Genomic DNA, 14,469 nt, shown 5'->3' with positions numbered 1-14,469 from the left:
CAGAAACACCACAGTAAATTTAGAAGAGGAATTTATGCCGTAAATGACAACAGATTTAAGAATTAACATGAAAGGAATCCAACAGAGACTTTTCAAGGTTCACCGATGACACTGTAATTCTGTCAGAGACAGCAAAGGACCTGGAAGAGCAGCTGAACGGAGTGAACAGAGTCTTGAAAGGAGGATATAAGATGAACATCAACAAAAGCAAAACGACGATAATGGAATGTAGTCGAATTAAATCGGATGATGCTGAGGGTATTAGATTAGGAAATGAGACGCTTAAAGTAGTAAAGGAGTTTTGCTATTTGGGGAGCAAAATAACTGAGAATGGTCGAAGTAGGGAGGATATAAATTGTAGTCTGGCAATGGCAAGGAAAGCGTTTCTGAAGAAGAGAAATTTGTTAACATCGAGTATAGATTTAAGTGTCATTAAGTCTCTTCTGAAAGTATTTGTATGGAGTGTAGCCATGTACGGAAGTGAAAGGTGGACGATAAATAGTTTGGACAAAAAGAATAGAAGCTTTCGAAATGTGGTGCTACAGAATAATGCTGAAGATTAGATGGGTAGATCACATAACTAATGGGGAGGTAGTGAACAGAATTGCGGAGAAGAGAAATGTGTGGCACAACTTGACTAGAAGAAGGGATCGGTTGGTAGGACATATTCTGAGGCATCAAGGGATCACCAATTTAGTACCGGAGGGCAGCGTGGAGGGTAAAAATCGTAGAGGGAGACCAAGAGATGAATACACTAAACAGATTCAGAAGGATGTAGGTTGCAATAAGTACTGGGAGATGAAGAGGCTTGCATCAAACCAATCTCAGGACTGAAGACCACAACAACAACATGCCACCCCCATGGGGCCTTTTCGTGTCGAGCGAAGGTGTGTCTGAAATGTTTGCCTCGGTCACCCACAAGAAAACTTTCTGATTTCAACACTGAGTGTTCATTGCAGAGGTGACGAAATGTGGGAAAGAGAGGGTGTGACGACTTTATGATCGTACGACCCGTGAATGGAGGTGTTGGGCAGTATTGTGTCGAGACTTGGTGCCTATATGACGCTATTACCGCACCTTACATCTCACAACAGCTTCACAGAAGTGGTCTATTTTTTTAATGCGCCAACATCTGACTGTGTGCCCGAACCCGAGTGTGACCTCTCAAGGCGTGACACTTTTGCATCGCTACAGAGCGAGGCTGTAGACATCTTTGAGCCAAAATTCAAACTTATACATCAGAACGGGAGACAATTATGAGTTTTCAAAAAAGTGACCCTTTAATTTTGTTGCGCAGCAGATTTTCCTAACTACAGCTCATCACTTTTACTTAGAGACTCTGCTCAGGATCTCTTTTGTGGCCAGTAGTCGAGATATCGTTAGCAAAACACCGATCTTTCAATAATAATGCCCGAACTTGCCTGCGTTCGTGCGGTGCTTTTGGACTAGGCGTTTGGTTGCGACTCATATGACGGCGAATCCAGACACGATCATCGATCTGGCATGACAGGAGTCGTGATCCATCCGACCAGGCGACACGTTTCAACTGATCCACGGTCCAGTCTCGATGATTCCGTGCCCTCTGCAATCGTAACTGACGATGTACAATACTGGCCATTAAAATTATTACACCAAGAAGAAATGCAGATGTTAAACGAGTATTCATTGGACAAATATATTATACTAGAACTGACATGTGATTACATTTTCACGCAATTTGGGTGCATAGATCCTGAGAAATCAGTACCCAGAACAATCACCTCTGGCCTTAATAACGGCCTTGATGCGCCTGGGCATATAGAGCTTGGGTTGCGTGTACAGGTACAGCTGCCCATGCAGCTTCAATACGATACCACAGTTCATCTAGAGTAGTGACTGGCGTATTGTGACAAGCCAGTTGCAAGGCCACCATTGACCAAATTTTTCAGTTGGTGAGACATGGTAATATGCTGGCCAGGGCAGTAGTCGAACATTTTCTGTATCCAGAAAGGCACGTAGAGAAACTGCAACATGCGGTCGTACATTATCCTGCTGAAATGTAAGGTTTCGCACGGTTCGAATGAAGGGTAGAGCCACAGGTCGTAACACATCTGAAATGTAACGTCCACTGTTCAAAGTGCCGTCAATGCGAACAAGAGGTGACCGAGACGTGTAACCAATGGCACCCCATACCATCACGCCGGGTGATACGCCAGTATGGCGATGACGAATACACGCTACCTATGTCGCCAAACACGGATGCGATCATCATGATGCTGCAAACAGAATCTGGATTCACCCGAAAAAAATTATGTTTTGCCATTCATGCACCCAGGTTCGTCGTCGAGTAAACCATCGCAGGCGCTCCTGTCTGTGATGCAGCGTCAAGGGTAACTGCAGCATGGTCTCCGAGCTGATAGTCCATGCTACGGCAAACGTCGTCGTACTGTTCGTGCATATGGTTGTTGTCTTGCAAACGTCCCCATCTGTTGACTCAGGGATCGTGGCGTGGCTGCACGATCCGTTACAGCCATGCGTATAAGGTGCCTGTCATCTCTACTGCTAGTGATACGAGGCCGTTGGGATCCAGCACGGCGTTCCATATTACCCTCCTGAACCCACCGATTCCATATTCTGCTAACAGTCATTGGATCTCGACCAACGCGAGCACCAATGTCGCGATACGATTAACCGCAATCGCGATAGGCTGGTGATGGTACGCATTTTTCCTCCTTACTCGAGGCATCACAACAACGTTTCACCAGGCAACGCCGGTCAACTGCTGTTTGTGCGTATGAGAAATCGGTTGGAAACTTTCCTCATGTCAGCACGTTGTAGGTGTCGCCACCGGCGCCTACCTTATGTTAATACTCTGAAAAGCTAATCATTTGCATATCACGACATCTTCTTCCTGTCGGTTAAATTTCGCGTCTGTAGCACGTCATATTCGTGGTGTAGCAATTTAATGACTAGTAGTGTAGTTGGGTCAGCATGGGGACAGGTGCTAATCGTCTGCTGCGCAGCCGCTTGTTCAACTATGTACGATGAACGATGTGTTCCGAAACACTTGTGCCTGCTGCAGCTACGTACTCTGCCATTATATCTGCCGGAGATCGCTACCTATCGTGTTTCACAGAGCAGGCAGACCTCTGACCTCCATATTCTGTGAGATGACGTGGAAGTCCTTCAACCTGTTTCTATACGGACCTGGACAGCAGCGCGCCCACTGCCGACCACTTTCAGCACGGCCGTGGAGCCTGCTCCCAGACGCCGAAACAACCTGCCCTCTCTGTCACAGTCACTTATATCAGTGGCACGTTTCGCCGCTGCAGTTACTTCCCAATCGTTTTCGCTCGGCTTATATGCCTATTTAATGTTTCACCTCATCAGTGTACAACTTGAAGATGTACGAGGCGAATTAACTATGAAGTGGCTTTACTGCGTGGTCGAGAGGACAGATAAAGTTTGTCTATCGAAAAGTAATCCAGAAAAGCTGATCGACGTGCAAGTGGCATGTTTATTTATATTGTATTTTTCGTGTGTGTGAAGGTGCCCCCCTAAAGTTTTCATGCCGTTCATAGCACGTTAAGTGGAAGAAACGTGTACGTATCAGTAACCGAAACTCGTCATCTGTAGCGTCATATGAGGAAGCCCGCTACGATTACTTTTGGTTTCTCGAGCTATCGAACCACCTTTATTAACACAGTAATGCGTAGAAACCGTCATTTGGGCTACTGAGAATCGCATACCATTTTCAAGAGTCCGGTCTGGACTACAAAAGGTCTGTATTTGGCAAGCAATGTCCCTTAAGCGAAGCTGTCATATTATTTCGTGACAGAATGAACAGTAAGAGCTGCTTAAAGATGGTGCGACAATTTCACAAAGGTCGTGGTATACCTCCTAACATCATACCGGACCTCCTTTTCCCTGGTGTAGTGTAGAAACTCGACGGGGCGTGGACTCAACAAGTCGCTGGACGTCACCTGCAGAAATATTTAGCCAAGCTGCCTCTGCAGCCGCCCACATTTGTAAAACGGCTACCGGTGCTGGATGTGCACGAACTGATCTCTCGCTTATGTCCCAGAAATGTCGATGGGATTCATGTCTGCGTGGTCAAAATCATTCGCTTCAATTATCCAGAACGCTCTTAAAATCAGTCACGAACAACTGTGGCCAGGTGACATGATGTACAGTCATCGATAAAAATTCCAGTGTTGTTTTGGAACATGAAGTCCATGAGTAGCTGCAAATGGTCTACAAGTAGGCATAATCAGTCCATTCAATGTAAATGCTACACTATTATGGATCCGCCACCAGCTTCCACATACCTTGTGAAAATTTAGATCGATAGCTTCACGAGGTCTGCGCCACACTCGAACCCTACCATCAGTTCATACTAACAGAAATCGGGAATCATCTGACGAGCCACGGTTTTTTGGTCTCGTCTAGGATTAAACCGATACAGTCACTCTCACCAGAACCATATAAAGAACTTTAAATTAAGCCCACAACTACTCACGGACGTAGACCATACATTTTCAGACGAGGAGAAACAGAGATTTGTACAAACCCCTATGCATCTAATATGGAATGCTGACCCAAATTCTATCCAACATTCCTTCCATCAGGCCAGTTCTAAATTTGTGGGCAGCAACTTATTAAAGAATCACATAGAAAAAGTAATATTTTAAGATGTAATAATGGCTACATTAGCCACTATCAATACAAGCACACAGATGTCATAATGTCTATGGCAGATGAACCTCTGACCAAAATACAGTTATTACATGAAAACATAGAAGGATAACACAACAACATAAAGCCTACAGTAGAAGACAATCAAAATAAAACTACCTGGATAAACCCTAGAAAAGAGACTCACAACTAAATCTCTTATATATACACAAAGCTCACAGTAACAGGAAGTTGAATAAATCAAACCTGAGATTGCCTACAGAACCACAAAAACTAAAGGTCACATGTAATTATGAAGAACAGATTGAGTGAAATACTCCAAAACCCTTTATATCACCAAAACGCTGGACACTAAAGCAGACAGTATTCTGATTTTTTACAAAGGAATAATACTATATATAATAAACCAGTCAATGAAGAACAAGAACCAGCCTAACACTTCAACAGCGTAAATATAGAAATACACGTATAACACGAAAATGAAAGATGTTAAGAGTAAAACAAGCAACACAACTCCATGGAAATGGCATGCAGTCACTTCTCACAAGAAATTCACACACATAATATTCATGCATCATGAGAGATTATTCACGCATACAAACTAATAATTGAAAACACAAACACGTTCTGAAAGGGAGGGTTCACATACTAGCAATCTGAACCGTACAAGCAGAACTGCTAAATTATATCACAGAAACTGGTAGAAGCTGCGATGGACAGTATAAGAAACGTATCAGGATATGTCAGCACGCTACAAGCAATTCAGTATTTGTAGATCAGCTTAAACAAGAATATCACAAGCCAAGACAAAACAGATAATTATTTAAATCAGTAAAAAAAGGCGTCTCCTCACTTTTACATGTACATCTATGTCCATACTCTGCAAATCATTGTGAAGTGCCTGCAGAGGAGAGGCTAGGTCCCATTGCATCAGTTATGAGGGCTTTTCCCCTTTCCATTCACGTATGGAGCGTGAGAAGAATGGCCATTTGCATGACTCTGTGTGTCCTGTAAGTAATCCAGTCCTGTCCTCACACTCCCTATGGAAGCGATAGTTAAAGGGTTGCGGTATATTTCTAGAGTCATCATTTAAAGCCGATCTTCCAAACTTCGGAAGTAGGCATTCAGGGGATAGCACACCTCTATTTTCAAGTTTCTGCCAGTTCATTTCATTCAACGTCTCGTGACATTCCCCGGTTGTGAAACAAACCTATCAGTATTATTGCTGCCCTTCTCTGTATACATTCAACATACCACGTAAATCCTATCTGGTATGAGTCCCACACACTTTAGAAACTTTCTGAGATTGGCTGCACCAGTAGTTCGTAATCGATCTTCTTTGTAGACTTACTGCATTTCTGTAGTATTCTACCATTCCTTACCCAGTTCTCAGTCTGTGTGTTTGTTCCATCCCACCTCCCTAGCAAGTGTTACACGAAGGTATTTGTACGAGTTGACCAGTTACAGCTGTCATTCACTGACATTGTGGTCATAGGTACTAAGTTTCTGAGAAGTGTCCAATTTAACGTTTCTCAACATTTCAAACAAGTTGCCAGTCTTTGCATCACATTGAAATATTATCAAGATTTGACTGAATAATTGTGCAGCTTCTTTTAGATCGTACTGCATTATAGATAACTGCATCAACAGCGAAAAGACTGAAGTTACTATTAATATCGTTCGCAAGACCTTTAACATGTGACATGTACAGCAAGGGACCCAACACACATCCTGCGGAGTACCCCAAGTTGCTGCTGTATCTATCGATGACTGTCCATCCAAGATAACTTTCTGCATTCTCCGTACCAAAAAAATCTGCAATTCAAATTTCACTTTATATCTCATGCAATCACACTTTTGGTAATGACCATAGATGTGGTATTGGGACAAATGCTTTTCGGAAATGGAGAATTTACCTGAATGGCTTGATCCAAGGCTTTCAGTAGGCCATACTACAAAAATGTGAGTAGGATTCCACATGATAGATTCTTTTAGGAATCCCTGCTGGTTGGGCAGGATGAGGCTATTCTGTTCGAGACACCTCATTACATTCGAACTCAGAATATGTCCCAAAGGTTCTACGTCATATGTATGGGGAGGATATTGGAAAGTAGTTTTGTCGATCGCTTCTGCTAAACTTTCTTTCAGACTGGTGTGACCTGTACTTTGTTCCAAATACTGAGCTCGCTTATTTGTTCGAGGAACCTGCGACAAATTATATTTGACAGAAGGGCCAACTCCGCCACAAATTCAGTATTGAATCTGATAGAGAGTCCATCAGCCTCTGAGGCTTTGTTCAGTTACAACGATCTAATCTCCATCTCATTAGTATCTATTTCACTCATGTTTTCGTTGGTACGAGAATCTAATTGGGATAATTATTCTGAGTTTTTCTTTGTAAAGGAACATTCGAAACCAGAGTTAAGCATTGGCTTTGGTGTGAATAGGAGCCTTTTACATACGACCAGAATTTCTTTGGGTTTTGTTTGAAATCATTAGACAATATTCTGGTATGATAGTCACTGACGGTGTCACATATTTGCCCTTTGGAGTGCCAAACGCGTTTCATTCAGCACCTCTCCATCTATAACCCTACGATTTGTTTTATGTTTATTATGCAGTAGCCTTGTTAAGAAGTTTCTTTACGATGACTGTACACCATGGAGGATCCCTCCAATCATGAACTTCTTTACAGGGTACATGTCTATCCTGTCGATAATCAAGTATTGCTATGAACTTAAGCCGTAGTTCCTCTACATGCACCTTTCCTGTGCTGCAAGTTTCAAGTTCCTCACTGATCAATGACTCTGCTGTTTTTTTATCTAATTTACTTAACATATTATCTTTCTATTGGTCTTAGCTGTCTCATGTAGTATGGTAAACTTTGTTGCTACAACCTCGTCATGGTCACCGAAACCACTGTCTGTGTGAACATCTTCAAAGAGGTCATGTTTGTTTGTTGTCATTATATCAAATGTATTTACATCATGAGAGGGGCTTAGAACTATCTGTTCAAGCACTTTAGTAATGCGTGAGAGTATGTCTTGTCACGCCCATCACAAATAAAACTGTAACTGTCCCAGTTGATTGTTGGATGACGAAATTCTCTTCCATTACGGATCTTACGTACAAGTTGTAACCTCCCCCTCGCTTATCGACCTTAATGACAGTGAAAAATTAAACCGCGTGCATCTAATGGAAATCTCGGAAAAGCAATCGTCACCGAAGTTAATTTGTCGGTAAAGAGGGAGGAAAGGGTTACATCTAAATGAAAGGAAAAATACAAATGAAATTGGTGGAAATTAATTTTGAGAAAGGGTAAAATTAATAAAGAAAGTAAATGTGCGGTTGTTACAGTAACAACTAATTGGCGTTAATTAGATATTTGAGATTTGGGGAAAATTACGGTCGCCAGTCCTATGGACAACTACTATAATAACTGAAAATGAGAGATTAATGCACATATAATTAGCACTAAAAGCGTGGCAACTGAAGGTTGACACGTGTTGTGTGAAAACTGAATGTTTGTCAGAAGTAATAAATTTCTCTACACTCTGACTTAATTTAGCAAAAGAATTAATAAAACCGTAAAATTGAAAGTTAATTTAGTGACTGAAATTAATAGTGAACTTTGTTTCTGAAGCACTACGAAATTCAATAAAATAAGGTTAGTCAGGCTACCTCAACAATCATTTCAAAAGCTACTTGAATCTACGCAATTAAGAAATCAGAGATTTAACCTTGAACTTGAATTAAATGATTCTGAACAATTAACAATAGTAAAATTTAGTACGTACCAAGCTGAGCTGCAGTCACAGGTAAGCTAAAGTATGGTAACAAAACTCGCACTCTTAATTTGTGCTTGTGTAATCTAAATATTGTAGCCAGCTATGAATACTTTAACTGAACTTTGAAATTAAAGCAGTGAAATGGAATGATATTACATTAATGCTGGCGTTTGAATTTCAACGACACTCGGGTTCATTCCGGAAAAGGAAGGGACCCTGCTTGGTAATGCAATTGGGACAATGAGCAACAAAGGTTCATGCTACGTTGCTGTAATTTTGTGAGACTAATTGAACAGTTCGAAAAGCTGAGGTCTGCCATACAGTTCTAAAACTTGACGTCCTTTTAGTCTTCCTTGTTGGTTGATTTAAGGTTTGAAGTCGTCGGTCGAGGAGGTGGCGACAGTCACTCATTGTCGGCCGTCGCTGTTGCAGAAGCTGGATGTTGGCGCGCCTTCTTCTCGACACGCGTCACCAGGCGAAGCGGGCTCTTGATGTGCGCCAGCTAATGCTTCCCGTCCGCGACACCGTGCCAGAAACTATCATAGCCAGTCGAACGCAATTACATGCTGCCAAACCCTGAAGGCGCGGCAACTCGCTGGAGTGTCACGCAACACACCTGCTCCACCGCCCTACTCCAGCCAGACTCTGCTCTGCCCGCACTGCATGCTGCGGAGTTGACACTACCAAAGATCCTAAACACTTTGGTTCTCCACACGACCTATCGATGTAGTTGTCCGTTAGCATAGCTTTCTCTAGGCAAGACCCAGCTTAAAAATACTTACAAAGCAGACCCATTATACATCGACATAAATGCATAAATATATATATGCAAATAGTAAAATAATTACAATACATAGAGACACAGAAATGTCATACCTTCATGTAATAAAATTAGGAAAAAATTTATAGTACAATAGATGGAAATAGGAGGATATGCATTTCCGGCATTACAGAGTGATCTGAGGTTTTCTCTAAGGTTTTCGGTCACATCAGGAGTTCAGTCTTTAATGTAACCCACAGCGTACATACATACAGCAACAGTACACAATAATCATCGGGTTAATTAACAGGTAAACATTGTAAAGCTAACACCATACAGAATTATTGAACAAGTAATCGGAATGAAGTAAACAGAATCAACTCAAAAATTAATTGTTCTAGAGAGACAGTATAGCGTAAAATAGACATCTTCTATCTCTTTTCATTTTTGCCGCTTTCATACCGTTGCGTCTCAGTACCATTCCAGACTCCTTTCCTCCATTTTTGCCCTGCCTCTCGCCCCAGCTCTCCCTCATAAGTAACTACCAAATTACGCACTCATCCGGTCACTTCATTAATTAAATGCACATTAACATAAGAGAAAATATACGATACACGTGTAACAAACATACAGCAAAATATTTTTTTTTTTTTATAAAATGAACATAGAGTTCAGCACACAAATAAACAACAGCACAGACACAAAAATACACATGCTTACCTTAAGTCACAAAAAGGTAAACAAACATTTATTTGTAGTAGTGGTGCAATACTTTGTCATGGAAGTGGATAGCGTGGCAATGAAAACAGAAAATAAGTGGAAAATACCAGTGCCAAAAAAAGAAATACTTGGCAAATGAGCGAGCAGACAACACTTCTGGGTGCATGCAGGAAACAAACAACATGTAATCTTACTTTAACCTGATGTAATATTATCCAGTAACCTGAAGTTGTCGCTCGAACGAAACTGATTGACTGTGAATGCAAACGCAACGTGGCTACAATTACACTTTCACTACTTGTGAGACCCCATGAAAAACGAGTGACAGCAGGACAACGAACCTTTGTGGAAAGATTTATGATGACATGCGGAAGAGAAACGACGTATATACCACTGAAAGAAACAGATTTCAGTTTGCACGTGAGAGAGCAACAATTGTCAATTGCATACCATGTTTACGTGTCAGGTTACAGCCGTTGCTCAGACTGACGACTGCATCCACGACAGACCGCACTCACACTAGGGACATCATTTCGCGATACTATTCGCAGCCCTTTTCGAACGCTAGGCTACATCCGCAGCACTTTTCGATCTGTAGACTATGTCGTGACACAGCTCGCACGCTGACTGAAGATCGCTCACTGCGTCCAGAATTCTCATCCGCGGCAGCAGTAGCTTCTTCAAAAATTTGCAGTACAGTTTGCCGCCGGCTTCTCCTGGGAGCAACTCTCAAGTCGGCACTAAATTCGAACTTCCGGATCCTGTTCGCTAACCCCGCGCGGAAAGAGGACCTCTACGTATTCTTAAATGCTTCGATACTCGCGAAGAGCAGGTGAACAGTTGCCGTTGTTTTGATAAAACAGCGTTACGAGGAAAGCACTGCTCACTTTGTCCCGGCCCATGTTGACCGTTTACAACTGCATTTTTTAAATTTGGTTATTACATATAATTTTTTAGTCTTTGGCATTAACCATTTAGCCGGACAAGTAAGTACCTACAAATTTGGTATACAGTACCACATGTACAACATACACATTATAAATTATATCAATTTCAGATAAACTTCATGCTACCGTCTGTAAATTGACGCACTCAGCACTTTCCATGTATCACCACATCCCACGCTGGAAACATTGAGTCTGACTTATAACTGGACATCCGCTTCTTGCAGAAACTGGGCAACACTGACATACTCCATTGTGGTGTCTGTAACTGTGATGCACATTGATGTTTGTCTTTCAAAGCTACAACGCCGTGTCAGTACCGGTGCCTATCAGCAAGTCATCACACTTATACTGCTAACAACGCAAATCCGGCATCCACAGTCTGAACATGGTTCCCATAAAGTTTGGTACCATTATGGTGAATAGTTTTCCGTATATATTCGCTGCGGTACCGAACATTTAATTGTAACCATCATGCACATTCTACCCACAAATATTACTCTCAGTCGACAACGTTAACGAATTTTTTGGAGTAAATGAATGACTACTTTTATTCAGTTACAAGGAGAAGAAGAAGAACGGCGAAGGTTGATCCACCTGATACCAAGCAGTTTCATTCGAATCTGAGAGGTATTTAGTAAATTACTGCGTATCACGTTATATATACATCTGCTGTATAATAAATGTAGACGCGTTAAATGTTTCAACATGCTTATTAGAAATGTTAATACGAAGAATAATACTTAAACACGCTTTTTCATAGTTCAGCTACCTCATAAGTGGGTGAAATAAATAAGGCATGTAACACCATAGCTCTAGTGCTGTACTGATTAATTTTGCTTTTGTTTTATTTAATGTTGCATTGCTGTGCTTCTGTAAATGTGTTTGTTTGAATAGATAACACAAAACTGTATACTCCTTTCTTTGTAAAAACTTTGAGTCATCGTCTGATTCTATGCGATGTAGTATATCTCACGTTTAAATTCTTTGACCCATTTGGAGGGAACAAAACTTACTGTATATGATTGTAATTTTGTGTGAATAATTTTTGGTAGAAACGTCAATATGTGTAAATGTTTTGTTTTATTTAATGTATTTGGTTGCTGTTATGTAAACTGCTGATCCTCGCTTAGGATTCTTAGTTATTCTGTGTGTAAAAGTTGTTGTGGTTCCCCTCGGGAACGGAACTGTGAAGCGCGCGCAAATTGTGGTTGGCCTATGTAGAAAAGGTGGAACTGATAGTCAGTCGGGGACAAGCTACGAGTCGGAGACGAGCTACGAGTCGGGGACGAGCTACCAAACTGTGCACTGTCATGTAAATGTTGCATATCGTGCTGGTTCCGAGAGAGGCTTTTCCTGCCGCTTTCCAATGCCTCGGATGGATGGATAAATAGCTTGAACTATTCTGGAATTTGTATCTATCATCGCCACCAAGAAATGACAGAGTCCAGCAATTCTACCTGCAATTCCACCTAACAACATGCAATCGCCACCTTATTGCGCAGTCATTACATCGGAATGCTACAATGATGTACAGTGAAGGATCAGCTTAATGGATGTGTTAGTGTGCTCAAATATAAGGTAATTTATATCTGAATCTATGTACCTGCCTTGATTTTTTCCTTATCATAACACCTCTCAGGTTACTCTCCGTTTGAGCTAAAGTGATATCCAAGTGTCCTTACTAAAAGAACATTAAAGCCCAGTATTTTGCTCATTAATGCCTCTTCAACATAGTAAAAAGAAAGTTAAAGTTAATGTGGCAAGAGAGTGAGTTAAAGTAAATGTTGTTTGCTGAAAATATTCCTATTAAAACTGCTTATTAAAGTGCTGTTGCCAAATTCAAAATTAAAATTTCTCAAGACTGAGGCTTATAAAGTTTTGCCTAGTAAATGATCACATTGCTGTCTGTAGTAAATTCTAAAAGGTGAGTTAATTTCTTGCAATTTTGCCAACATTGTGTTTCACTGTAGTAAAAGTAGAAAACTGCAGTTATGAAACTTTATATACTCATGTTTGTTAAGTGTATGTCTCTCTTGTGTGTAGGAAGTGCATATTAATAATATAACAGGATCCACAGTTTGTCTATTGTATTAATGCTGGGTAACAAGTAATGGGAAGACCACTGATTATAAAAACCAGAATTTCTTTATTCAAATGATAATGAGAAGCAACCTGTGAGTAGATTCCAATTAACTTTCATTTTTAAATAGTAAAGTGTTTAACTGAGAGAGACTTAACCTATATCCAATCAATGATTCTGCAGTGTATAGTAACAATAACGTTATAAAGAACATTCAGTTTGTGTAAGCCCTGAAAGTAATAGTGTGTTTCGGTATCTGTTATAATTTTGCAAATAGTTTGTGCTGCTCCAGTTGTTAGCTTCAATCTTAACGTAAACATATGTATGTGTCAGAGTTCATTGCACTCGCGTGTACCAAGTGTAGGTTGTGTTTATCCATTAGAGTTACTAATAACTATTATCTTGAACGAGAACGTTAATCATTCTCTTGCCTAGTTAGGCTGGCGACCGTTTTCTTTATCCGTTGAACAGTGCAGATAGGCAAAATTTTGTTTGTTACTGTTCAAATAATTACGTAATTCTGACTTTCATTTCCGATAAACCACCTCCGTTAGGTACAACACGGTCAACACAACAAAATTCCTCTCAGAGGGCAACACTGCTCTGTTGCTTTATACCATAATTCCCTTAACAAGATCGTTTTATTTCACGACCTGCCACAACTTTAAGGTTATGGTATAGCAGCAGCAGGTAGGAGTGTTATAGGCAGAAAAACGCGTCTACCAAAAGCGGACACACACCTGCGTCTTTTTAAATACACTGAAACTCTGCAGCACACTTTAAAAAGAGTAATTTAGACGAAAACAAGGAGGAACAAAAACACACACTTCAACAGCTTATTAAACGAAATAGTTTTAGGTCCACAACTAAATCAGAAATGCAAATGCACTTGATTCCAGACCAGTGACGATGACTGAATTGAATAAAACTGGATACGTAAGTTTAAATAAATAACCACTTTCAGTAGCAGCATAAACGGATATAAAATACCTTTAGCAGACTTTTTATGTTTGTACGAAACTGTTGCCGTATGAGTCAATAAACGCAAGACAAAATATTAAAAAAATCTATAGATTCGGGACACGTAGCAGGAGTTTTGTCTCCATATTTCGTACTCAGAAAGAGAACTAGGCAGATGGAGTGTAGTGTTTGTTCACTGGTACGGTGGACGGCAGCCGTTGTAAAACCCAAAGAGGACACGATTGCAATAGGAATCACTGCTGATAGACATTTTACACTTTATTAAAGTTATTTTGATAGTATTTCCCAAAAATGGATTCCGCTGCAACAAATATCAATTCATTTCTTCGGCGTGTTTTTTTGCGTTTACCTTTCTGTTTATTATTTATTTCACGTACTTATGAGGCAGTTAAACCATGATAAAGTGTGAAACTTCCTGGCAGATTAAAACTGTGTGCCGGACCGAGTCTCGAACTCGGGACCTTTGCCTTTCGCGGGCAAGTGCGCTACCAACTGAGCTACCCAAGCACGACTCACGCC

Source organism: Schistocerca serialis, chromosome 7, assembly GCF_023864345.2.
Source record: "Schistocerca serialis cubense isolate TAMUIC-IGC-003099 chromosome 7, iqSchSeri2.2, whole genome shotgun sequence".
Taxonomy (NCBI): Eukaryota; Metazoa; Arthropoda; class Insecta; order Orthoptera; family Acrididae; genus Schistocerca; species Schistocerca serialis.
The sequence above is the reverse complement of the archived record's forward strand: the minus strand, read 5'-3'. Positions refer to the sequence as shown.